Source organism: Castor canadensis, chromosome 7 (assembly GCF_047511655.1).
Source record: "Castor canadensis chromosome 7, mCasCan1.hap1v2, whole genome shotgun sequence".
Lineage (NCBI taxonomy): Eukaryota > Metazoa > Chordata > Mammalia > Rodentia > Castoridae > Castor > Castor canadensis.
Window position 1 is genome coordinate 136781460 of NC_133392.1, and position 27087 is coordinate 136808546.

The following is a 27087-nucleotide window of genomic DNA, read 5'->3' on the forward strand; positions in this document are numbered from 1 at the left end:
GGACTGGGATTTAAACTTAGGGCTTCACACATGCAAGCCATGAGCTCTACCACTTGAGCCGCACCTCCAGTACATTTCTGCTCTGGTTATTTTGAAGATGGGGGATCTCTTGAACTATTTGCCTGGGCTGGCCTCAAACAGAGATCCTCCCAGTATGAGCCTCCCAAATAGGTAGGATTATAGGTGTGAGCCCCAGATGCCTGGCTGGAACACTGATTTGTGATAAGCCTTATCCACTATAACCCAAGAATCAACCACTCTATACAAGGGAAAAATTTTTAAGAGAAAAACAATTTCCTAGCTACCTGCAGAAGGAATAAAATATAGCTATAGTAATCAATAGCATATGATATTCACAAATATGAACAGAAAACCAAAACTCCCTGGTTCCTGAAAGAAATTAAGTCTGTGAATGAGAAAGTTCAAGGTGAACAAACAGAAAACCAGAGGGAAACAGGTAATTTACAGAAAAGAAACTTCTAAGCAAGTATTTTAACTTAAATCTAATAGGGTACAGAAGCCAAAAAAAAAAAAGTTACTACATGTGGCCATGAGAAGAGGACAGGAGAAAATATTTGCAAACATGAAAATGACTGTCAAACAAGGGGAATGAACTTTGATCACAAGATAAAAGCGAGAGCACACAAGGGAGATATGAGGATAGGTAAGACACCTAAAAAATTAGCTAGCATTTGTTGCCCTCAACGCAGAGAAACTAAAGCAGATACCTTAAAAGCAAATGAGGCCAATAGAAGGGGACCAGGAACTAGAGAAAAGGTTAGATCAAAAAGAATTAACCTAGAAGGTAACACACATGCACAGGAAATTAATGTGAGTCAACTCCCTGTATAGCTATCCTTATCTCAACTAGCAAAACCCCTTGTTCCTTCCTATTATTGCTTATACTCTCTCTTCAACAAAATTAGAGATAAGGGCAAATAGTTTCTGTCTGGTATCGAAGGGGTGGGGGAGCGGGAGGGGGCGGAGTGGATGGTAAGGGGGGACGCGGGGGGAGGGGGAAATGACCTAAGCATTGTATGCACATATGAATAATAAAAAAAAAAAAAAGAAAGAAAATGACTGTCAAAATAAAAAAAACTTAGCTGGGTGCCTGTGGCTCATGCCTGTAATCCTAGCTACTCACGAGGCAGAGATCAGGATGACTCAGTTCAAAGCCACCGCCAGGCAAATAGTTCACAAGACCCTACCTCAAAAAAACTCATCACAAAAAGAAAGGGCTGGTGGAGTGGCTCAAGGTGTAGGCCCTGAGTTCAAGGCAGTACTGCAAATGAATAAATTTTTTTAAAAATTAAAAAACTTTATTGGCCAGGATAACAAAATTCTTGACCAATTTAAGAAAAACCAAAAGGTTGGAAAAGATAATTTTATTTAATTTGGAAGACTGAACCAATAGGTGTAACAGCAATATTAAAGGTGTGCCACCCCCCCCCAAGAGAACAATGGTGGGGTGGAATAATTAAAGAAAATTTCTCTGAACTGAAAATACGAATATTTGAATGGGCCCACTCAATTCCAAAGAGATTGTAATGTTGGGGGGAGGGAGGAAAGAGACATTTTGGTGAAATTTTGGAATTCCAAAACAAGAGAAGGAATTTTTAAAATGTATAGTGCGGGTGACTAATAAATCACATTAACTTAACTGTATTCAACTATGTAACCATTTAATAGAAAAGGAAAAAAAGAACAAAGGAAACAAATAGTGAATACCATTCCATCTACCATTTTGCTCAATGAGCTATGCTAGAATAAGAGGGAAACTGCATATAACTGTAAACCATAGTGAAAGCAGTTGCTCACTGAGGGATTAAATTTCCTTTTTTTATGGGTTCAAAACCACTCTTTTTTTCCTACCTCTCTTTCTTCTTTCTCTCTCAAATCAAGAACAAAAACAAAGACTAAAACATTGCCTTCTGATCACCAAATAGACACAATAATATTAAGGAAGTTCCTTTTGTTGACAGGGCTATACATTTCAGAGCTATACATTTCAAAATCACAGAGAAAAAAAATGGCCTCTACCTAAGGCTTGGGTAGGAGCAAGGGAGAAACAGGGAATGATTTACTAATGGATAAACACAATTGAGAATACAGTAATCACTATCACCAGACATCCCCCAGTGGATGCTTGAGTCTATGGATAGTACTGAACTCTATATATACTATGGTTTTTCCTAGACTTTTCCATACCTCTAATAAAGTTTAATTTATAAATAAGGCACAGTGAGAAATTAGCAACATTTAAGAAGTAGAACAATTATAAAAATATAATAAAAGTTATGTGACTGTATTCACTTTCCCTCACTCTCAATTGTACTTATCTTTCCTGTGACACTATGAGATGCCGTGGCTACTATGAAAGGGTTAGTTGAACATAAGCACTGCTACCTCATAACCCAGAAGGCTACTAAGTGATTAACTGGCAGATAGTATTTACAGTATGGATTCTCTGGACGAAAGGGTGATTCACATCCCCAGCAGGACAGAGCAGAATGGGGGCAGCTTTCATCATACTACACAATTCAAAACTTCCCAACTGCTAATTTCTGGGATTTTCCCATTTTCCACAGTTGCTCCTTGGGTAAATGAAAAGTGCAGAAAATGAGAAATAACAGAAAGTAAGACCTCAGATGCAGGGGAGAAGGCAACTGTATAATAAAAACCAGTAACATATCAAATGGATGAATTTCAGGTTATGTGAACTATAAATAAAAACTGCTACAAAAATACATTGAGAAGAAATGAAGTTTGGGTATTAAAAACCTGAAAGACACTACTCAAACAGTACTAACTAGGTAGCTGTTACATGCTAGTATTTTAAGAGTAAAAAATTCTTAAAATACATAATTCAAACATGTTAAATAATGTTATTACCTGGGCTTAGAAGTCGCCTCACTTTGATGCAAATCTCTTCACATTTGAACTTCTTGATAAAAAAGAGGATTAAAGGATAGTCAAGCTTTCAATGAATTTTTTTATTTTGCTTTAATTTAATTTAAAACTGAAGACCACTCATTTCACAGTGTATAAACAGGTAACACTAACATAGTTCTTTTTTTAAATTAGCATGTTAGTTGTAGGGGGGATGATTTCATTGTGGTATTTACATATATGCTTACGTGTAACTTAATTAGATTTAGCTCCTCCATCATTCTCCCTCATCCCCCTCCCCCTTCTTAGAACAATTTCAATAGGTTTCATTGTTCAGTTTTCATACACATATACAAATGACCTTAGTAACTGTTGGGCAAGACTCCAGAACATCTTGCTTGGCCTATATGCTCGCCAACTGGGTAACAACAAACTTAATAGGTAACACTTAGCTTTGTGATGATATTATGGTTTTATTAAACTTAAGTCTGGGAGCTTCTTGTCTCACTTGTACTTCAGATGCTGTTTGTTTTTGTGCTGGGGATTGACCGACCACAGGGCCTCTCACAAGCTAAGCATACAGACTCTACCACTGACTTACACCGCAGCCTGTCCAACCTATATTTTATAAATAAAAAATTAGATATGAACAGTTTGTACTTTAGCTTGGAAACTAGTATCATACTACTCATCCTTCAAGTTTCGAGTCTGAACTTAGATGTCAAGGTGATGTTTCTTTCAAAAATTTGTAATAACCATTCTATGTAGATGGGGATTTTCTCAATGCTATGAGACCAACAAAAGAAAGAAACAGGAATGTGAACACTTCAAATTTAAGATAACAAACACAGCTTAATTTTTAATTGGCAAAAAGGCTCATACTTTTTATCCACATTTATCTACATTACTGCACATTTAAACTTATCAATGTTTATGTATCAATAGGAATTATTTTAGGTAAGAGCATAGGCTCTACTATCAAATTGGCCACTAACCAGTTTTTTTATCTTTTACCTTAAGCTGGGTGTGGTGTGCACACCAGTAATATCAGCATTTGGGAGGCTAAGGCAACAGAATCTCAAGTTTGGGACCAACCAGGGCTACTGAGTGAGTTCAAGGCCAACCTGGACTACAACAGCTTCCCTATGTCAAAAAAATTCCCCCTCCATAAAATATGCAGATACCTACTTCATAGGATCTGTTTGGAGGATTAAATCAGAAAAAAAATGCAAATTTGATAAGCAGGGTACTTATCATTGTAAATAAACAATAAAAGTGAACTGTTAGCCACAGCACTGGTGGCTCACACTTGTAATCCTGTCTACTTGGAAGGCTGAGATCAGATCACAGTTCAAGGACAGCCCAGGCAAGTAGTTCATGAGACCCCCCCCATCTCCAAAATAATCAGAGCAAAATAGACTGGAAATGTGGCTCAAGCCATAGAGCACCTGCTTGGCAAATGCGAAGCCCTGAGTTCAAACTCCAGTCCCACCAAATAAAATAAAAAGTGAACTATTATTATACTAATAAAAGATGGTTCTACCCAGGGCTGGAGGAGTGGCTCAAGTGGGAGAGTGCCTGCCTAACAAGCAAGAGGCCCTGAGTTCAAACCCCAGTATCAAAAAAAAAAAAGGCCCATTTAAAAAATTATATTTCACTAATGAAAACATACTCAACTATTTAAAATAAAAGTACTAGATCAATAATATCTATCCCCCTATACATTTCAAAAATTAGGTACAACACATTTTTACTTACGAAACAAAACCAAATATCCAAGTTCCCTAATTCCAGAGGGGGATAGGAACTCAATATATTGTGTTCCTACATACACCCCAGCCATGCCTTCCCCCCAAAAAAAAAAAAACTAGAAATTTATTGCATCTGCGACCAATACTTTTCATTTCTAAAAGTTTTCTATCCTCCATACAAACATGATGACACTGCACAAATTCCCAGGACATGATTTATAGAATGACTAACATAAACATTCTCAACCTGTTTTTCAAGAGTTTAACAATTAAAGAGTTCATATGACAAACTTATTAAATGACATTAAATAACAGACCACTAACAGTTATACTGGAGGTATACTGGGTTTTTTAATGATTAAGCAGACTGAAGGCAATCAAATATGCTTCATTTTCTTTCTCTCTAAAACATGTTTTGTTGTTGCTGTTGTTCCCTTTCTGATTTTAGTGGCACCCCCAAATACCCTGGAGGTCAAAGAAAAGCCCTCAAAATTGGGGTGGGGGGAAAACTATAACTTCTATTTCTATCATGTTGAAATAGGCTCTACATGCCTGCAGCCCCATTTGTAACTTTTCGGTTTGTTTTGAGTAGGTGTGTCAGATAGTATGGAATAACATAGTGAGCAGAAACTAGACCAAATTCTTATTCTCATGTAGAAAATATAGGTAAATACCAACTAAAGAAATAAATAGAAGCGGTCACTTTGACAGCACATATACTAAAAAAATTGGAATGATACAGAGATTAGCATGGCCCCTGAGCAAGGATGACATGTAAGTTTGTAGAGCATTTCATATTAAAAAAAAAAAAAAGGAATGAATGAGGGCTCAAGCCATAGAGTACCTGCCTACCAAAAATGAAGCCCTAGGTTCAAATCTTAGTGCCACAAAAAAAGAAAGACAAGAAAAAGAAATAAATGAATTGTTGCACAGATAAACACTGTAGGAAAGGAATGCGGGTGAATGAGAATGAGAAACCAAAACCTACTGTTAGACACAAGGGTGAGGGAAGGCAAAAAAAAACTATCCCATCACTTAAGATCTGAATGAATAGAAATTAAAACAGGTGAATGGCTCAAGAGGAAAAAAAAAGCAAAAGGCTCTCAGCAGAGGAAGAATGGGGAATTCAAATAGAAAGGTTAGATGGGCCCAGCGCCAGTGGCTCAAGCCTGTAATCCCTGCTACTTGGGAGGCTGAGATCAGGAGGATTGAGGGCAAATAGTTTGCGAGACCCCCATCTCCAAAACAGCCAGAGTAAAATGGACTGGAAGTGTGGCTCAAATGGTAAAGCGCCTGTTTTTTGGTTTTTTTTAATTGTTTTATTATTTATATGTGCATACAAGGCTTGGGTCATTTCTCCCCCCTGCCCCCACCCCCTCCCTTACCACCCACTCTGCCCCTTCCCTCTCCCCCCCCCACCCCCTCAATACCCAGCAGAAACTATTTTGCCCTTATCTCTAATTTTGTTGAAGAGAGAGTATAAGCAATAATAGGAAGGAACAAGGGTTTTTGCTGGTTGAGATAAGGATAGCTATACAGGGAGTTGACTCACATTAATTTCCTGTGCATGTGTGTTACCTTCTAGGTTAATTCTTTTTGATCTAACCTTTTCTCTAGTTCCTGGTCCCCTTTTCCTATTGGCCTCAGTTGCTCTTAAGGTATCTGCTTTAGTTTCTCTGCATTGAGAGCAACAAATGCTAGCTAATTTTTTGGTGTCTTACCTATCCTCACCCCTTCCTTGTGTGCTCTCGCTTTTATCATGAAGCACCTGCTTTGTAAGCATGAAGTCCTAAGTTCAAACCCCAGCCTCACCAAAAAAAAGTTAGCCAAACTGAAATTTGGAGAGTAGAGCAGGCAAGTATTGCAAGATAAAGGTGATGACAAAGTCACATGCTCAACATTACAGGACATTCTTCATCTGTAGTAGGTCAAAGGCATCCCAGTTTATACTTACTATCTTAATGTAACTGCTAATGTGATCTCTTTCAACTCTTCAAAAGTGTCCCAGTTTGTTCACCCTAAATATTAGTCATAGTAGATACTGGACTTCAGCATTAGAAAAACTACTGAAGAGGGCAAGTGGCAGAAAGGAAGACTGGAGCTTTCTCAGTCAATCCTACACAAAATTCTAACCCTACTACTTGTGTTATTTCCACTCTTCTGAAAAATACCTCTACTTGGTGGTATCTCAATGCTTCTTTCAGTGAGGCCTTTTCTGAATATTTATAAAATTCATTTCTTCTTTATAGTACTTGATTCATAGTTCACTTAGTCATTTATGATATAGTTAACTTGCGGTGGCGAAATTGCTCAAGTGGTAGAGTGCCTGCCTAGCAAGGATGAGGCTGTGAGTTCAAGCCCCAGTACCACAAAAAAGAAAAAGAAAGAAAAGAAACCTACCAAGCGTAGCCTGGTCTTGAGCTGGAGGCATGGCTCAAGTGGTAGAGTGCTTCCCTTGCAAGCACCAAGCTCTGAGTTCAAACCCCAATATCACTGCTACCAAAAAAAAAAAAAAGCAGCAGACAGTGCTTGCCTCTTTCTTTTCTTCTCCTCTCACAACTGTGACTTAGAACCACCATCTTTTCCATGCCTTGGCAAATTGTCATAATTCTTTGTAAATTTGGATTGGCTTCCTAAATTTATCTTTTGCCCTTTTAATCTTGTGATTATTTCCAAGAGTTCCTTTACTGGGAAACTGTTGCCAGCATCACTTCCACTAGGACATCTTCATCCTTTCTATTACAACATTGATATTGCTGTTAATTTTGTCTTTTAGGTTCTTCATTTAAATTATTTTCACAACTTTCTAATATCTATGAACTTATAAATTATAAAACAACAAATAAAAGTTTCTTCATTTAAAGAAGAACTAGGAAACTAGTTCTTTAAGGAAAAACTAGGAAACCACAGACTACTTGCAATTAATTAATGATCCCTGATTTCAAACGGAGCAAATTACCACACCCCCCAAAATTAAAAATCACTCCAAAGAAAACTCTGAAATCTTTTTTACAAAAATTCGAGGGTTAACTAACAGAACAATTCTTCAAAGCATCAATGGGTTCCATGACCATTTCAGAAGCCCTAAAAGACAAAAGTGTTCATTCAGTAATGCTAGGCAGTGAGTGGCATTAGACAATACTAACAGTCCTGTAACTCATCATAACCATACATATCTATACAGTAGGCAACCTTAAGGGAAAAAGTTGCTGCAGTTTGGCCCTTTATATTTTCATTTTTATTATATTAACTAAAAAATTATGATAAAGCCAGTAAAAGTATATAGTAGTCAACAAATTCATAATATGTCAAGAGGAAAAGACAAATATGATTAAAATATCATCAAACTAAAATAACTTAAATCCCTACTTCAGAATATTAGTGGCTGCCATGCACGTATAGAGAGAAAATAGGATTTAAGTATTTTATAATTTCTCAAGAGGGAAATACATTGTAGAACCAGATATCATCAAGAACTTTTACTTAAAGAATACTTAAAAGCAAGCCCAGTTTAGTCTTACTTGTAATTAAAATATTCATTACTTTAGTGAAATTCCAATTAACTTTCCTATAGTGAAAAACATTATCAAAATCTAAGTTCCTGTCTTTTACCAAAGTCACAATTAATGTGATAATAAGATAATATGTAATCCTTTAATACAACATTTACTATCTTAAACAAGATAATAAAGGTAGAGAACAGGATTAAGTTCAAAACTATCACAAATGGTAACCTAACTTCTAATTACATTTTCATATTCCATTCTCCAGCTTAATTTCTAATGTGATGTTGTATTTGGCAGATTATCAAAAAACAAATCAAGCCAGGCACAGGTGGCTCACGCCTATAATCCTAGCTTCTTGGGAGGCTGAGATCAGAAGGATCACAGTTTAAAGCCAGACCTGGGCAAATAGTTTGCAAGACCCTATCTTGAAAAATACCCAACCCAAAAAAAGTGCTGGCAGAGTGGCTCAAGTGGTACAGTGCCTGCCTAGCAAGTGCAAGGCCCGGAATTCAAACCCCAGTACTGCCAAAAAAAACAAAAAACAAAGTAATAAAAATATACCATACCTACGAAATATAAAACACAGCACTCATTTTATACAAGAGTTATTTGTCATTTTGAATAAGCATGTGACTGAGTGCACATATGCTATTCCTGTTTACAGGTGATATAAAAGCATACTCTACCAGACTTAGTTATCAGGATATTACAAACTCAAAAGTAATCTTAGTAAATTCCTTTATAGCTATAGAAACTAGATATACTCAATCATACGTCTCTAAAACATTTATGAAATGACTACACATGCTGTTTTGAAATCACATTTAAAGATTACTTGGGGGGGGAGTTATGGGAGGGAGAGGTGCTAGGGACCAATCCTAGGACCTAGCACAGGCTGGGCAAGCACTCTACAACTGAGCTACATTTCTCATTCCACTACTACTTATTTAAAAAACCGAACAAAACTTGGGGGCTGGCAGAGTGGCTCAAGTCACTAAAATGTTTCTGACATCCTTGTTGTGGCTTGCAACAGAACTGAAAATGAGTTCAATATCATTTCTTTCGAGGATTAATTCATCTTTCTAGGCTTCAGATATTGAACTAACACCACCTGCCAGCATATGAACTCTGCAGATGTATTTCTCACCCAAGAAATTCTGGATTTTCAACAAGAAACCCATTCTCCTGAATTACATCATTGATGGAGAAGGGAGCATACATAATGGAACCCCAGGACAATACCCCTGATCATATTCTGTACATGACAACAGATAGTGGAACAGTAGCCAGTTCCTTTCTATTTTCCCATCACTTGTCAAGCTTGAGCCTCTTCTTTTTTTTCCCAAAGACACTGATGGGACTGAAATCTCTCCAGAAGGTTCCTCTGGGACCCTTCACAATAGATGCCTTCATTACTCCCTTCAGAGTAATGCCAAAATGTTGACAGTATAATTGCTGAGAATGGCCTTCACTCTGGCAGTAGCTTATCGTTTGCTTTTTTTTGGGGGGGGGCAGGTACTGGGGTTCAAATGTAGGGCCTTGCACTTACCAGGTGCACTTACCACTTAACCCATACACTTAGCCCTTTTTTTTTTTGAACAGGGTCTCCCATTTATGCCTGGGCAAACCTGGACCAGGATCCTCCTTGTTTATGCTTCCCATTTATCTGGTATGACAGGCACATACCACCACTGCACAACTTTTATTGGTTGAGACAGGGATTCACAAACTTTTTGCCTGAGCTGGCCTCAAACCCCAATCCTCCTAATCCTCACAATTTCTACCCCCCAAGTAGCTAGGGTTACAGATATGAGCCACCGTGCCCAGCTTCCTTCCTTCTTGTAACAAAAACTCATTTTGTGAGTATGCAACTTCAAACAAAACATTAAACTAGTTCAGAGGACCAGGGTTCTAGATTAGTTAGACCATCAATTTTGTGACACTGGGCAAAAAAAAGTCTGAAATTCCTCAATGACTGAACTCCTATTTCTTGAGCATCTAGGATGTGATGGGTAGTTTGTATATACCATTATATTTCATTTGTGTGGCACACAATAGCTATTCTATACATACTGTTACATAAATGAACTGTTTTAAAATTCAGTACTAAAGGATGTTGGACTGGAGGTATAGCTCTATGGTCAAGTGCAAGGCCCTAAATTCAATCCCAGCACACACAAACAAACAAAAAAATTTAGTGCATTCGTAGACACACAGAAAGACATCACTTAACATTAGTAGATTCAGCCTCTCCAAGGATACCATATCCATCTGGAGTCAAAGCTGAACTATGCACCAAGGTGTGTTTTTTCTTCTACTGCATGCACACTCTGAAGACATTCTAAACTGTGTAACAGTAAGCAAATATAAATTTACTGGGTTTTTACTTCCCATCCAGGATTCTCTTACCCTACTCCAAATAATGTGGATTTTCATATTGAAATTCAGCTACTTTCTTATCATTGCTATCACATACAAAGAATTACAAGGATGAAACTAATTTTAAAGACAATTTTGTGTTAGCACAGATCTCTCATTTTAGAGATGAGAAAAAAATAAGTCACCTAAGGATACAGTTCACATGTCCAATTCAGTCAGTTAACCAACAGATACTTACTGAATTTTGCCTGCTACAAGTCAGGCACAAACTATTCTGGTCACTGTGTTAAAAACAGATGAGGAAAAAAAAAAGTTCCTGTACTTTTTCATAGTCTAGCAAGGACTGTAGATACTATATAAAGAATTACAAGGCTAAATGAATGCTATCATGGGGAAGAATAAAATGTTTTGTTATTTAATAAACAGGAATTTAACCTAGTTGTAAATGTAAAAAGGCATCTCTTACACCAGAAGGATGAAAGAGTATTTGCTATGGGACATGGAAAAGGAGTTTAAGTTAGCAAACAGTGGAAGGAAAACTGAAAGAAGACCTCTTTCCGTAGAGAGAATAGGTGTAAAGAAAGACAAAAAATAAAACTAGATAGATAATCCAGGACACATGTTCAGTCTTGGATGATTTTGGACTTTATCATATGGTTAACCATTTTCTGGAAATTTGAAACAACATATTGAAAGGATGCACTGCATTATCTGTGAAATCCAACTCAAAATAACCAACATAAATAACCAAAACATAATCTAATACAATTACTGAATATTAATAAGAAAAAACTTCCCTTGCATATGTAGATGAGAAGACCAACTCTTTATAAGGTAAAGATGAGATTGTCATAAACTTCCACCACAATAGTATATGAGGAAAAAACAATAGGAGCAGTAACACATTTATGACACGAGAGAAAAGATTTATACAAAGTGACTTTCTAGTACATTAGTTAACTAGGTTTTTTAATACTTACTTTCAATCTGTTCCATTTCTTACTTTTTTCATAAAAATAAATGTTTAGAATTCAACAATCTTTTCTTTTACTTGTTAAGTAAATTTAATTTTCCTGGACTTTTACCAGAAGGGAAGATTGTTCAGGTTAGATTTCTTAGCTCCATTGCTCTAGAGCTCTTGCTAGAGCAATGCTGTTATTTCATGATACGGATTTAAAAGAAAAAAAAAATAACTTTTTGGGCTGGCAGAAGGCTCATGTGGTAAAGCACCTGCCTAGCAAGCATGAGGTTCTGAGTTCAAACCCCAGTACCACTATTTTAAAAAAAAAAAAAAGGTATTAAAAAATACTTTGTCTTGAGCCAGGTATGGTGTTGCACACATTTAATACCAGCACTCAAAAGGTAGAGGCAGGAGGATCAAAAGTTCAAGATCAGCCTGGCCTACACAGCAAGTTCAAGGCTAGCCTGAGCTACACAGTAAAACCTTCTCTCAAAAAACCAAAATAAAGCAAGATAAACAAATGAAAAAAAGGAACAAAAAGCCATGAACTTTCTTAAATCTGACTCCTCCCACTTTGACCTGCTCTTTCCTATCACATGCCCCGTCTAATCCTGTCCTGGCCAATTTGGATTCTGCAGTAATGTATCACAGAACAATGGGAATTCAATCTGATAACTGTGTGCTTAAGTGATTTCATCATTGTGCAAATATTATAGAGTGCACTTATACAAAACTAAAAGGTACAGGCAAATCAAGGCCACCTGTGCAATCAAGAAACATGGTGAGCACAATATATATGAGGCTGTTGCCAGCAGACTGTTTTACAGTAAAAAAATTTTTAAGTAAGAGTACACTCTAAAATAACAAAACGTCTAGTATAGGGCTTGAGGAGAGGTTCAAGTGGCAAGAGCACCTGCCTAGCAAGTATGAGGCCCTTAATTCAAACCCCAGTACCGCCCAAAAAAAAAAAAAAAAGAAAAGTATAGTACAGAAAATACATAATTAGTAATACAGTTGTTTACTATCATTATATAAACTATACCTTTATACAACTAGCAGCACAGTAGGTCTGCTTATACCAGAATTAACAGAAACACATACAGGTAATGCCTTGTGCTACAACTAATAGGATGGCTACATCAGCAGGAGATATGAATTTTTCGGGCCCATTATAATCTTTATGAAGCTGTATTCATACATGGGGTCTATCACTGACTGAAATATAATTATGTGATCATGACTCTACTTCTAAGCAGTTTCTTTTCAGTTTGGAACTTAGGCCTGATGGGTAGCTTTGCCTGATGTGTTTTAACCTCCATGAATTTTAAAATCAGAGTTTTGGAGCTCTGTTCTCAAGTTCATTAGAAAACCTACTGCTTCTTGCATGGATATTGATAATACACTAGTAGTGTAACTATTGATGATCTGTTCTTTTCTTTCCAAATTGTGTAAGGTTCGAGGACATAGTTTGCCAATTTTGCTGTAATTTTTGTCTAGGTTTTTCTTGTCTTGAAATTCTAGTTGCTCAGCAATCTTCCCAGAATTCCCTAAATAAGTTTTTAGAGGGAAAAACAAAAAAACTTCACTGCTACAAAAAGCTAAAAAATGTAAATGACATATGTGTAAGTTAACAGTAACCTTACCTCCAGAAGTAATCATTATCAATAATTTGGGGCTTATGCCATGAACTCTTTAATACATGATATCAATTATCTTATTTTTATTTCATAAAATAGGACCATTTAGTAGACATTTTGTACCAGTTATTATGGATCAGACTTATTTAACAATTACATAGTATGCATTATATGAATATTGCTTTATATTTGTTATTGCTATGCTTCATTTATACTATTATTAATTGCTATGAATACCATTGTTATAGAAATCGCTGGTGTGGGATAAATTTTCAGAAGTGCAATGGTTAGATCAAAGGATATTGATACTTAAAATTTTCAAGTGGGTATTTGCCAAATTGTGCCCTCCAAAGCGTACTAATTTATATTCTTATTGCATATGATAGTGTTCATGTTCTTACAACATCATTAATACTAGATATAATCAGCATTTTTCATCTTTGCAAGCTGGTATTTTGCAAAAATGTTCTACTCTGTCTTTGGCTTGTTTTATGACCATTTCTAGTCTTGAATCCTGTTTTTTCATCATATTTGCAATATGAACTACTCCAGAGAAATCTCCACAGGTTAATTTTCTGCAGATCAGATTTCCAGTTGGTATGCTATAAAAAAAATTAAATGTGCTGTGAGAATGTTTATGAAATTGTTATTATGAGCCAGGTGCCAGTGGCTCATGCCTGTGATCCTAGCTACTCATGAGGCAGAGATCAGGAGGATCAAGATTCCAAGTCAGCCCGGGTAAACAGTTTGTGAGACCCTAACCCAAAAATACCAAACACAAAAAGGGCTAGTGGAGTGGCTCAAGGTGTAGGCCCTGAGTTCAAGCCCTGGCACCACCAAAAAAAAAAGATGTTTTATTATGAATTATACATCTTAAATATTATAAGGATGAGAGTTTCTCTTTACAACACAGAGCTGGAACAAAATTTCCATCTTACCAATTTTTGAACCTTCCATCCATAACTCAATTCAGAGAGAATGGATTATTTAATGATACCAAGTCTTTTTTATCAATGAGCTTTGGAACCCTATTTGTTTAAATCTTATTTCCCTAAGCACTGGCGTACAGTTTTTAGTGTACAGATTTTATAAGCTTTTGTAAATTTATCTGTATTTGTTTGCTACTGAAGTACATACAACTCAAGAAACACTTTATTTCTTCAATTATTTGTTGCTATATATAAAACTGTGATTGGAGTTTTTTACTCTGATCTTTTTACTTTTCTAAATTAATTTTAAAAGCATTTGAGATTCTTTAGAAATGCCTATATACAAAAGTATTGTTTATGAGTAAGGACAGCTTCATTTTTTCCTTCTGATTACAATGCCTTAGATTGCCTTATTATACCTTTCAATACTGTATAAATGAAAGTGATGAAAATGGATGTCCTTGCCTTCCTTCCAGTTTTAGGGTAAAGCCATTAGCCTTTCACCATTAAGTATTATACTAGTTATAAGATTTTCATAGATGCTCTCTCCCAGAAAATCCCTTCTATTAATGATTTGATTAGAGGTTTTTCAATTTAATTTTGTCAAATGCTTTCTCTACATCTGTTTTGGCAATCACGACTTCTTTTTCAGTTAATTTGTTTGTCTTATTTTTTATGGTACTGGGGTTTTAACTAAAGGCTGGGGGTTTGAACTCAGGGCCTCATGCTTACTAGGCAGGCACTTTACCACTTGAACCCTGCCTCCAGCCCCATTTTGTTTGCTTTTTGAATGTGAAAACTAATCTGACATCCCTGCAATAAAGTTCCATATGAATACGACCAATAACACTTTTTATATGTTACTGGATTCAGTTATAATATTTTAATAGGAACTTCTTATATACTATGGTCATGAGCAACGTTGGTCAGTCTTTCTTGACTATCTTCATCCTGTTTTGAGGTCAAGAGGAATGCTGGCCTTCTAAATTGGGTTGAAAAATATACCTTCCTTGAAATTTCTGAACAGGTTTGAGTAAGATCATTACTGTGTTTTTCCTTAAATGTTTGTAGTTTTGCTAGTTAAGTCATCTGGGCCTGGAATTTTCTTTGTAAGAAGATTCAATTAATCATTTCAGTTTTTAAAAATATACAGAACTTTAGGGCTAGTGATGTAGCTCAGTGATAAGAGCACTTGCCTAGCTCAAGTTCCTGGATTCAATCCCTGATAATGCAGGGCGGTGGAGGGGAAGATATATTTTTTGTTTTATTTTTGGTAATTTAAGACTATTAAGGCAACTGTGCATTTTATCTTACATAGCTGAATTTATTGACATAAAACTGCTTATAAAATTCTCTCATTGTCAATTACTGATATTGGCAATTTGTGCTTTTTTTTTTCCTTTAGTCAGTCAAACCAGAGGTTTATCAGTGCTCTCTTTATAAAACCAGTTTTTGGGGTTATTGGTTTTTATGCTGCTATTCATTTTCTATTTAACTGATTTTTACTTATATTTTTATTATTTCCTTTACTTCTTTTGGGTCCTTTGGCTTACTTTGCTTTCTTTGCTTAGCTTCTTGACATCCTTCTTTAAGTGTTTAAAGCTATAAAATTCACTAAGGACTATTTTAAATTCATCCCAAAACTTGTGGTAAATTTCATTATTCAGTTCAAAATATTTACTGATTTTATGTATTTTTTTTTATTTTGACATATGATTTAGACGAATGTTGAATTATTAAATTTTGGCTTTATAATTATCGTTAGTGATTCCAAATTTAATAGCTGTGAAGACAGATAATATAGTCCCTATTATTTTATTTGATTTTTACTCATCTATTTTTCTGATGGTCCACCATAGGGTAAATCAGTGCTCCTTCTGTGTGCACTTAAAGTATATACTACAGCTGTTTTATCAAGATGGCTGAAAGAACTGTTAAAAATACGTATCTTCACTTGTACTTCTAGTAAACATTTGGCAATTTTGCCTACAACTTTAGTTTCTGCTTCATGTATTTAAGTTGTGCTAGGTGCTTCACATTCAGAATTAAGTCTTGCTGATGATTATAATAAATGACTCTACTTACAATGCACTTTCTCTTTAAGTCTACTCTATCTGACTTACTATGGAGACACTGTGGACTGAGTTACAGACCACCACAATAAAGTGAGTCACATGAATTATTCAGTTCACCACTGCAATATAAAAGTTTTGTTTCTACTATGTTGTACTCTACCAAGTATGCAATCACACTGTGTCTAAAATAAAATTTATATACTTTAACTAAAAACTACTTCACTGCTAAGAAATGCTAATGATCAGTTCAGTCACCTGTAGTCCTATTTTTTTGCTAGTGGAGGGTCTTGCCTCCAGGTTGATGGCTGCTAACTAGTCAGAGTAGGGATGGCTGTGGTAATTTCTTAAGTAAGACAGCAATGAAGTGTGCCACATCAACTGATTTGATGAAAGACCTCTCTGTAGCACATTAGGCTATTTGATAGTATTTTACCTACAGTAGTACTTTTCTTTTTTTTGCAGACTCTCAGCTAGATGATGGTGACTACGATGATGATTATTATTTGGGGGACAGGCGGTACTGAGATTTGAACTCAGGATCTTGTGCTTGCCAGGCAGGAGCTCTATCACCTAAGCCATGTCCCCAGATCCTCTTTACTTTTTCAGACAGGGTCTCCCAGGGTTTTGTTGTTGTTATTCTGTGTTTGTGTTTTTTGGTGGCACTAGGGTTTGAACTCAGGACCTCATACTCTTTTGCTTGAGCTACTCAGTCAGCAGGGTCTCCCATTTTTGCCTGGGGTTGGCACTGGCCTTTGATCCTTCTACCTATGCCTCCTGCATAGGGGGGACTACAGATATGCACCACCATCCCTGTTCATTTGTTAAGGAGAGGACTCACCAGCTTTTTCTCAGGTAGGCCAGGTAGGCCTTGGATCACAGTAGAACATCTTTCAAAATAAAAGTAAACCTGCTGGGTGCCCATAGCTCATGCCTGTAATCCTACCTTCTCTGGAGGCAGAGAACAGGAAAATCGTGGTTCAAAGCAAGCCCCTATCTCAAAAATATAACACAAAAAAGGGCTGGGGGAGTGGCTCAAGTGGTACAGTGCCTGCCTAGCAAGCATGAGGCCCTGAATTCAAAACCCCAGTACTGCCAAAAAAATAAAGTCACCCTTTCAAAGCTATACTGATTTATCAACTAAGCTCACGTAATACTCTAAATCCTTTGCCTTCATCTCAACAATGTTCAGAGCATCTTCACCAGCAGCAGATCCCAAAAAAAGGGCTGAGGAAGTGGTTCAAGCGGTACAGTGCCTGCCTAGCAAGCATGAGGCCCTGAACTCAAAACCCCAGTACTGCCTAAAAAAATAAAGTCAACCTTTCAAAGTCTATACTGATTTATCAACTAAGCTCATGTAATACTCTACATCCTTTGTCTTCATCTCAACAACGTTCAGAGCATCTTCACCAACAGTAGATCCCATCTAGGAAATCACTTTCTCTGCTCCTCCACAAGAAGCTTCCTCACCTGTTCAAGTTTTGTCCTCAGATTTCAGCAGTTCAGTCACAGCTTCAGGCTCTACTTCTACTTCTGTTGTTATTTCCAACATACCTGCAATTCCTTCCTCCACTGAGGTCCTGAACCTCTGAAGGCCACCCACGAGAGTTGGACTCAACTTCTTCCAGACTCCTGTTTATGGGCTGCCTACCAAGTGCAAAGTCCTGAGTTCAGACCCCAGTACCACCAAAAAAAAAAAAAACTCCTGTTTATGTCAATATTTTGTTTATGTCAGTATCTTCCCATGAATAAAATTCTTCCCCTACCCCTTGGTTTTTTGAGACAGGGTCTCACTATGCAGCCCATGCTGTTCTCAAACTCTCAATCTCCTTTCTCCATCTCCCAAGTGCTGGGATTACAAGCATGCACCACCATGCCTGGCAACAAATGTTTTTTAATAACATCTAATGATGAATCCTCTCCAGAAAGTTAATTTACTTTGCCCAGATCCATTGGAGGAATCAGTATCTATGACAACTAGAGTATGAAATGTACTTTTTAAACAGTTAAGACCTGAGAGTCAAAATTACTCCTTCATCCTTGGGCTGCAGAATGGATGCTGTGCTAGCAGGAATGAATACAACAGAAATCTCATTCATCTCCATCAGACCTCTTGAGTGACTAGTCGCATTGTCAATGAGTAGTCATATTTTTAAAAGAATCTTTTTTTTCCTGAGAATTAGCCCTCAACAGTGGGCTTAAAATATTCAGTGAACCATATTGCAAACAAATGTGTTGTCACCAGGTTTTGCTGTTCACAAGCAAAGCAAAACTGGTCTAATTCTTCAGGGCCCTAGTTTTGTCAGACAGTAAATGAGCACTGGCTCCAACTTAAAGTCACCAGCTGCATCAGTCCCTAACAAGAGAGTCTCTAAAGCCTTGAAGCCAGGCAATGAGTTCTCCTCTCTAGCTATGAAAGTCCCAGATCTCACCATCTTCCAACACAAGGCTATTTCATCTACACTGAGAATCTGCTGTTTAGTGGAGTCACCTTCATCAATTATCTTAGGTAAATCTGTAATAACTTACTACTTCCTTTTGCACTTTCATGTTCTGAACACGGCTTCTCTCCTTAAACCTCGTGACCAACCTCTGCTGGATTCAGATTTCTCTTCTGCAGCTTCCTTACCTCTCAGCCTTCAGAGAACTGAAGAGAGTTAGGGCCCTGCTCTGGATTAGGTTTGGCTTAAGGGAATGTTGTGGCTGATTTGATCATCTATCCAGACCACTAAAACTTTCTGTACGGAGAGCAGTAAGGCTGCTTTACTTCTGTATCATATGTATATTCACTAAAGTAGCATTTTCATCTCTTCCCTTTTTTTTTTTTCCACTGCTGGGAATTGAATGCAGAACTTCACACAATGCCAGGCAATGCTCTACCACTAAGCTACATTCCCAGCTCTGGAGTAGCACTTTTAATTCCATTCAACAATTTGTTCTTTTCATTCACAGCTTGGCTAACTGTGTGGCACAAAAGGCTTACCTTTCAACATGGCCTCCTCGCTAAGGTTAACCATTTCTAGCTTTGGCTTAAAGTAAAAGATATCTGACCTTTCACTTGAACACTTAAAAAGCTGTTAACAGGCCAAATTTCAATTAGGAAATAGGGAGGCCTAGGGAGAGAGAGAGGGAGAGAAATGAGAGAGTCAGTGAAACAGGCAGATTATTTGCAACATTTACTGATTAAGTTTGCCAACTCATGCGTGTAGTCTGTGAGATCACTCATCACGATCACTCTAACAGATGTAATAATGAAAAGTTTGAAATACTGTGAGAATTACCAAAATGTGACAAAGTGACCACAGGCCATTGGAAAAGTGGCCCAAGACTTTCTTGATTAGAGCTGCCACAAACCTTCAATTTGTAAAAAAGACATGGTATCTGCAAAGCACAATAAAATAAGGTATGCCTAAAGCCAAGTATGCACCTGTAGTTCTAGCTACTCAGAAAACTGAAGCAGGAGGACTGCTTCAGTCCTCCTGCCAGGAGTTTAAGGCCAACTTGGATTAACAGAGCAAGATCTGACCTCAAAATTTAAATAACAATAATAATAAACAAATAAAAACAAGGGATGTCAGTATAAAAGTATCAATGTGAGAGGAACTCAGGGAATGTTGTTCTCACGAACTGGACAGAGAAATCATCTAAAGCAGGTATTGGCAATTTTCTTCTATAAAGTACCAATTAAGAAATATTTTTTAGGTTTTCTGGACTACATATGCAACTATGTGTGATTTCTCTCTCTTCTTTCTCCTCTTTTTTAAAGAGCTCTTTAAAATGCAAAACTATGTTTAGCTTATGGGTAATACAAAAACAGGCTATAGACTAGGTTTGGCCTGCAGGTCATAGTTTGTAACCTATTCTAGAAAATGACCTGCAGAAAACAAAAAGGAATGGAACAGGACTTCTACTCTGACTAATTATCAAGTATCAAAGGCTGGACTTACTTTTCTGACTTAAACAACTAAAAGGTCAGACAAAAGAACAGTGAACCCTGAGACAAGGGAGAGAAAATGAGACAAATTCTATTACTGCCCCAGCTTCCTGTCTAGAGACTTTCCAGGTCATAAAGCAGACAAGAACCTAAACTGAACCTGGCAATCTCCTTTAGTTGAAGAAATAGGGTTCCAAGTAGGCAGATACCAAAGAGGCTAATTCACAAGGCAGAATACTGAAGATGAAGGAGACATACTGAGATAGAACTCCACAGATCTACAGACCATTCTCCTTGGATCTTCAGCTCCACAAGTAAGAAAAGAAACTACAGAGATCAGGGAAACAAATTCCAGGAGAAAGCAAGCACAACAGCTCCTAGAGCTTACAAATGGTCTGAAATAGTTCACATTCCCATCAACCAGAATGAAAAGACCACCTAAAATACATAGCATCAATTACATGGGTTGTAAGAGTGTCCAATAAGGTACTGCTTCAGTAAAGGGATAATATCAGCCAGCAGGCTATTCTAGTATCACCTAACAAAGTTTTAAAAGTATATCTCAAAAGGATCAACAGTTTCTAGTAACTTAACTATATCACTGAACAAAACTCAGAAATAATTAAAGGACAGTCCAGCACTCAATAAAACAAAAGCTGCAATGTCTAACATCTAATGAAAAGCTACTAGGTACGCAAAGAAGAACAATAAACTCATAATGAGAAAAATTAATCAACAGGAATAGATCCAGACATGATACAGATAACTAGTAAACAGAACATTAAGGAGCTATACTAACATATTCCACATATTCAAGGTAGAGACAAAAGCATGAGGGCTGGTAGAGTGGCTCAAGCACCAAGAGTGCCTGCCTAGAAAGCGTGAGGTCCTGAGTTCAACCCCAGTATCGCCAAGGAAGAAAAAAAATGGGCAGCTAGTGGAGTGGCTCAAGTGATTAAGCACCTGCTTAGCAAGCATGAGGCCAGAAGTTCAAACACCAGTACCAGAGAGAGAGAGAGAGAAAGAGAGAGAGAGAGAGAGAGAGAGAGAAAGCAAACACAGAAGGTATCAAAAGGCCCCAAACTGAACTTCTAGAGATGAAAAACCCAATGTCTGAGATAAAAATTACACTGGATGGAATGTACAGTGCAGAAGATTAGTGAATTTAAAAACACAGCCAAAAGATACTATCAAAAATAAAAGGAGAAAAATGATTAAAGAAACATAAATGAACTGTGGAACCACATCAAGCAACATAATGTAAATGGAATTAACAAATGTGGTAAGGGGAAAGAAGGCAAAAAAAAGTTTTTGAAAATACTTCCAATTTGATGAAACTATACAAGCACAGCAGAGATGCTCAAAAGAAATCAAAACAAAAACACTATGCAGAAGAAGTATCAAGTAGCCAGGTAAGCTGAAGCACACCTGTAATCCCAGCACTCAGAGGAGTCTTGAGGCAGGAGGATCTTTTTTTTTTTTTTTTTCTTTTATTATTCATATGTGCATACAAGGCTTGGTTTATTTCTCCCCCCTGCCCCCACCCCCTCCCTTACCACCCACTCCACCCCCTCCCGCTCCCCCCCTCAATACCCAGCAGAAACTATTTTGCCCTTATCTCTAATTTTGTTGTAGAGAGAGTATAAGCAATAATAGGAAGGAACAAGGGGTTTTGCTGGTTGAGATAAGGATAGCTATACAGGGCATTGACTCACATTGATTTCCTGTGCGTGGGTGTTACCTTCTAGGTTAATTCTTTTTAATCTAACCTTTTCTCTAGTTCCTGGTCCCCTTTTCCTATTGGCCTCAGTTGCTTTAAGGTATCTGCTTTAGTTTCTCTGCATTAAGGGCAACAAATGCTAGCTAGTTTTTTAGGTGTCTTACCTATCCTCACCCCTCCCTTGTGTGCTCTCGCTTTTATCATGTGCTCATAGTCCAATCCCCTTGTTGTGTTTGCCCTTGATCTAATGTCCACATATGAGGGAGAACATACGATTTTTGGTCTTTTGAGCCAGGCTAACCTCACTCAGAATGATGTTCTCCAATTCCATCCATTTACCAGCGAATGATAACATTTCGTTCTTCTTCATGGCTGCATAAAATTCCATTGTGTATAGATACCACATTTTCTTAATCCATTCGTCAGTGCTGGGGCATCTTGGCTGTTTCCATAACTTGGCTATTGTGAATAGTGCCGCAATAAACATGGATGTGCAGGTGCCTCTGGAGTAACAGTCTTTTGGGTATATCCCCAAGAGTGGTATTGCTGGATCAAATGGTAGATCGATGTCCAGCTTTTTAAGTAGCCTCCAAATTTTTTTCCAGAGTGGTTGTACTAGTCTACATTCCCACCAACAGTGTAAGAGGGTTCCTTTTTCCCCGCATCCTCGCCAACACCTGTTGTTGGTGGTGTTGCTGATGATGGCTATTCTAACAGGGGTGAGGTGGAATCTTAGTGTGGTTTTAATTTGCATTTCCTTTATTGCTAGAGATGGTGAGCATTTTTTCATGTGTTTTCTGGCCATTTGAATTTCTTCTTTTGAGAAAGTTCTGTTTAGTTCACATGCCCATTTCTTTATTGGTTCATTAGTTTTGGGAGAATTTAGTTTTTTAAGTTCCCTGTATATTCTGGTTATCAGTCCTTTGTCTGATGTATAGTTGGCAAATATTTTCTCCCACTCTGTGGGTGTTCTCTTCAGTTTAGAGACCATTTCTTTTGATGAACAGAAGCTTTTTAGTTTTATGAGGTCCCATTTATCTATGCTATCTCTTAGTTGCTGTGCTGCTGGGGTTTCATTGAGAAAGTTCTTACCTATACCTACTAACTCCAGAGTATTTCCTACTCTTTCTTGTATCAACTCAAGAGTTTGGGGTCTGATATTAAGATCCTTGATCCATTTTGAGTTAATCTTGGTATAGGGTGATATACATGGATCTAGTTTCAGTTTTTTGCAGACTGCTAACCAGTTTTCCCAGCAGTTTTTGTTGAAGAGGCTGCTATTTCTCCATCGTATATTTTTAGCTCCTTTGTCAAAGATAAGTTGCTTATAGTTGTGTGGCTTCATATCTAGATCCTCTATTCTGTTCCACTGGTCTTCATGTCTGTTTTTGTGCCAGTACCATGCTGTTTTTATTATTATTGCTTTGTAATATAGTTTGAAGTCAGGTATTGTGATACCTCCTGCATTGTTCTTTTGACTGAGTATTGCCTTGGCTATTCGTGGAGGCAGGAGGATCTTGACTTTGAGGCCAGATGGGCTCAAACAGTGAGACCTCATCTCAAAAAAAAAAAAAAAAAAGTAAAATACACCAACAGATAATCAAACTGCTGAAAATAAGTGCTAGAGAAATTCTTAAAATGCAACTAGAGAACAAAGAGTAAGAGCAAAAAGAAAGCAGCCAGAAGGTATAGCAGCAACTTTTTTTTTTTCCTGGTGGGACTGGGGCTTGAACTCAGGGCTTTGTGCTTGCCATTTGTACTTGAGCCATTTTCTTTGTTTTTTTTTTTTGGTTTTTTTTGGTTTTTTTTGGAAGATAGGGTCTTTGTGAACTATTTGCCCAGGCTGGCCTCAAACCACGAGCCTCCAGATCTCAGCCTCCCAAGTAGCTAGGATTACAAATGTGATCCACTGTACCTGGCAACATCTTTAAAGTACTGAAAGAAGAGAGAAATGTCACTCTAGAATTCTAAATCCAGCAAAGAAATCTTTCAAAATTGAAAGCAAAATAGTTACGCAGATGTACACTATAAGAGGTTTTAAAGGGAAGTCCTTCAGGCACAAGGAAGATTACACCATATGTAATCACGGTCAACCTAAGGAATGGAGAGTAAGATAATGTAAATATGTGAGTGTACCAATCTCTCAACCTCACATCTAGTCTTCTCTGCCCTAGTTTGTTTGATGGAACTGGCTCCTGTAATACTTTTCCTTTGCCAGTTGGCACAATGTTAACCTTTGTCGGTAAATGGCACAGAGGAATACTCCAAAAGGAAGTCTTCTCTTGCCATAGCACTGTGCTTGCCTGCTTCTCTTCCGATAGCACTGTGCCTGCCTGCTTACTCCAGGTAAAGTCTATGGGGTGTAGAACTTCAAATGGCCTTCCCAGAGACCAACTCAATAAGATAGATACTTACTGAAGTATTTCTCTTTCTCTCTCTCCCTGTCTGTCTCTCTCTCTACCTATGTGTTTATATATACACATATATATACATCCTATACATCCTCCCCACCCCCCTCTCTCACATAAACACACACACACAAACACATAGTTTCCTGCAAGTTTTGTCAGCACCCCAGGAGGAAGCTATGTAGTAAGTTTTAGCAACACCCCTATGAGGGGAGGCTTCCCACAAAATTCTGCCAGTGCCCTCAACGGCTTCTTAGCCAGATTTAGTAAGGGGCTTTCTAGTTACTTTCACTGGCACTCTGAAGGGAAGTTTCATGCTTGCCAGCAAAAGCCCACAGTATCTCAAACTTCTCCAGCATCCGGCAGACCACTTCCTCTCCAACAAGATCTAAAGCTCAGCCTTGAGGCTGGGGTAGTTAGGCATGGTCCAAATATGTTCCCTCCTTGCTAGTCTGCCTGAGCCCTACAGGCTGTGGCTCCTCCCGCTAACCTACTATTCTGCAGTGTATAGAGCACTACTTACACCTTAAGAGTTACTTTTCCATTTCTGGCATTAGCTCTTTATAGTAAACTTTCCACATTCAAATTATTGTATGGTTTCTGTCCTCTGACTGACAAAGACAGAATTGGTATTGATTGTGATAATGGGACACAGACACACATGAGTTGGGACTGGGAGATTGAGTTGGGGGTATCCTAGGTCTTGAGTACAGGGCTCAAGCAGGAACTAGGATGGTAATAATCCCTAGCATGTGGTTGATTATGAAGTATCAACTGAAGCAAGCACCTTAGGAATCCAAGTAACTACTGCATTTAATGGTTAAGACAATAATGATGATCACAAAGTCTATTGTTGAAGATGAGCAGCTACAGAAGAAAATAACAAATTCCAGTACATTAGCTCAACTCAAATCAGTCTGAGAAGAGAGAGCTGCATGACAGCCTTAAAAAAAAAACTCTTAATTCTTGTAGCCCCAGGTTGGTACTGCTGAAAATAAAATGCAAAATTTCATACAAATTGCATAATGAATTACAAAATCAATTTAATTCAGTCTCATCAGGTTTCTCATCTGAAAGTAGTATTAATTACTGGGAAAGAATGGGACCCTGAAGATGGAATGGGAACATCTGGTTAGACCAGAATGAAACTGACATCCTTAAACCTCCAGTTAAGCAACCTACCTCCTAAATCTAAGAAGTGCCTTCTTTTGCCTGAAAAATCCTGTAGTAGCCTTATGTGCAGCAGATGCCTTGCCAGAAATTGTTCATTCTCCTCAAAAGCCACTACAACCAAATCCTATGGCCACTAGACCCATAACTAGAATCCAATCTCAGCATGTTACAGGGAATCAGTACACACTATAGTCTAAGAGGAAATAGTTTACAATCATATACACACCCCAAAAATTTCAAGATAAAAAGGCATAACAGAAACCTGGAAGATACATGTAAGAATAAATCTGAAGTTCTTAGACCATTAGAATTCAATATACAGAGTTCATTTAATACAGTCTGGGTTTAAAATGTTAGCTTTAATATGTTAGACGTCTCCAACAGCTTACTTCACTGCTGATGGAAACTTAAGAGTCAGTAATAGCCATATAATAATGAAGGTGAATTATTAGAGTTTTACTGGCAGTATTTGGAATACAGACTCCAAAGCCTTAGGGAAATAAGAACATTGGAGTGGAGAGTTGGGACAAAGAGCAAATGGTAGGACACTGGAGTGGATTTATCCTTTGTAACCTGCATATCTACTACTCAACTACATTTCCTAAGAAGGCCTAGCATGTTGCTGATGACTCACGGCTGTAATCATGGTTCAAGGCCAGCATGGGCAAAAAGTTAACGAGACCCCCATCTTAACCAATAGCTGGGTACAGCACTGCACACCTGTCATCACAGCTACATGGAGCCTGAAATCAAGAGTATCAAGGCTCCAGGTCACCCCAGGCAAAATATTCATGAAATAAGTTGGGCATAAAAGAACATGCCTGTCATCCCAGTTACTATGGGAAACATAATTAGGATGATCACAATCCAGGCCAATCGAGAGAAGAGAGACCCTAGATCAGCAAAGTGCTGGTGGCTCACGCCTATAATTTGAGCTACTTGGGAGGCTGAGATTGGGAGGACTGTGGTTCGAGGTCAGCCCAGGCTGTAATCCTAGCTACTCAGGAGCAGAGATCAGGAGGATCACTGTTGGAAGCCATTCCGGGCAAATACCGCGAGACCCTATCTTGGAAAAAAAAAAATCACAAAAAGCGCTGGTGAAGTGGCTCAATGTGTAGGCCCTTAGTTCAAGCCCCAGTACCGCAAAAAAAAAAAGAATTATCACCTGGGTAGAATTAGGCAAAGATTCTGTGTCCATACCGACTGTGAGGCACAAACAGGATCCCTACAAGGCTAGCAGGATAGTAGCAGAGCAAATCAGAAACCATCCCATGAAGGAAACCTAAATTTCTCAGAAGAGTCGGAACTGTGAGACAAGCTTCTAGCCACACAGAGAAACGAACCAGTTCCTATTTTGTTCCCTAAGGAACAAGAACAACAAGAACAGTATCAAAGAAGCCAATTTATTTTAAAAGATAAATCTGGGGGCTGGCTCAAACAGAAAGAGAGCCTGCCTAGCAAGTGTGAGTTCAAACCTCAGTGAAACCAAAAAAAAAAAGATAAATTTGATTTCAAGTACATAAAAATGAATGAGGTAGAAGAAACAGTAAAAAGGGAAAATAAGAGTTATAAGGGCAAGGAGCCCAGTATAGTAGTACATACCTGCAATACCAGCATTCAGGAGGTTGAAGCAGGAGAAAAGAAAATTTATGGCCATCCTGGGCTACATATAAAGACCCAGTCTCAAAAAAAAAAGAAAAAGAAAAAAAACAGGGGGTGGGGAGTTAA

The 27087-nt window shown here is 37.8% G+C and overlaps 1 protein-coding gene and 1 pseudogene across 8 annotated transcripts in view; one reads left to right on the forward strand and one right to left on the reverse strand.

The window, feature by feature from the left end:
- The window catches only part of Zmym4 (zinc finger MYM-type containing 4), a 129756-nt gene that overhangs the window by 83030 nt on the left and 19639 nt on the right, over positions 1-27087 (reverse strand). Inside the window, exon 1 of one of the 8 annotated variants that reach the window (XM_074080601.1) lies at positions 2893-3174. The exons of the other annotated variants lie outside the window; for them this stretch is intronic. The gene's annotated coding sequence lies outside the window, so the exon portion shown is untranslated. Of the gene's footprint in view, positions 1-2892; positions 3175-27087 lie in introns of those variants that run through there. 8 annotated transcript variants of the gene reach the window in all.
- Positions 5344-5442, forward strand: LOC141425240 (U6 spliceosomal RNA; annotated as a pseudogene).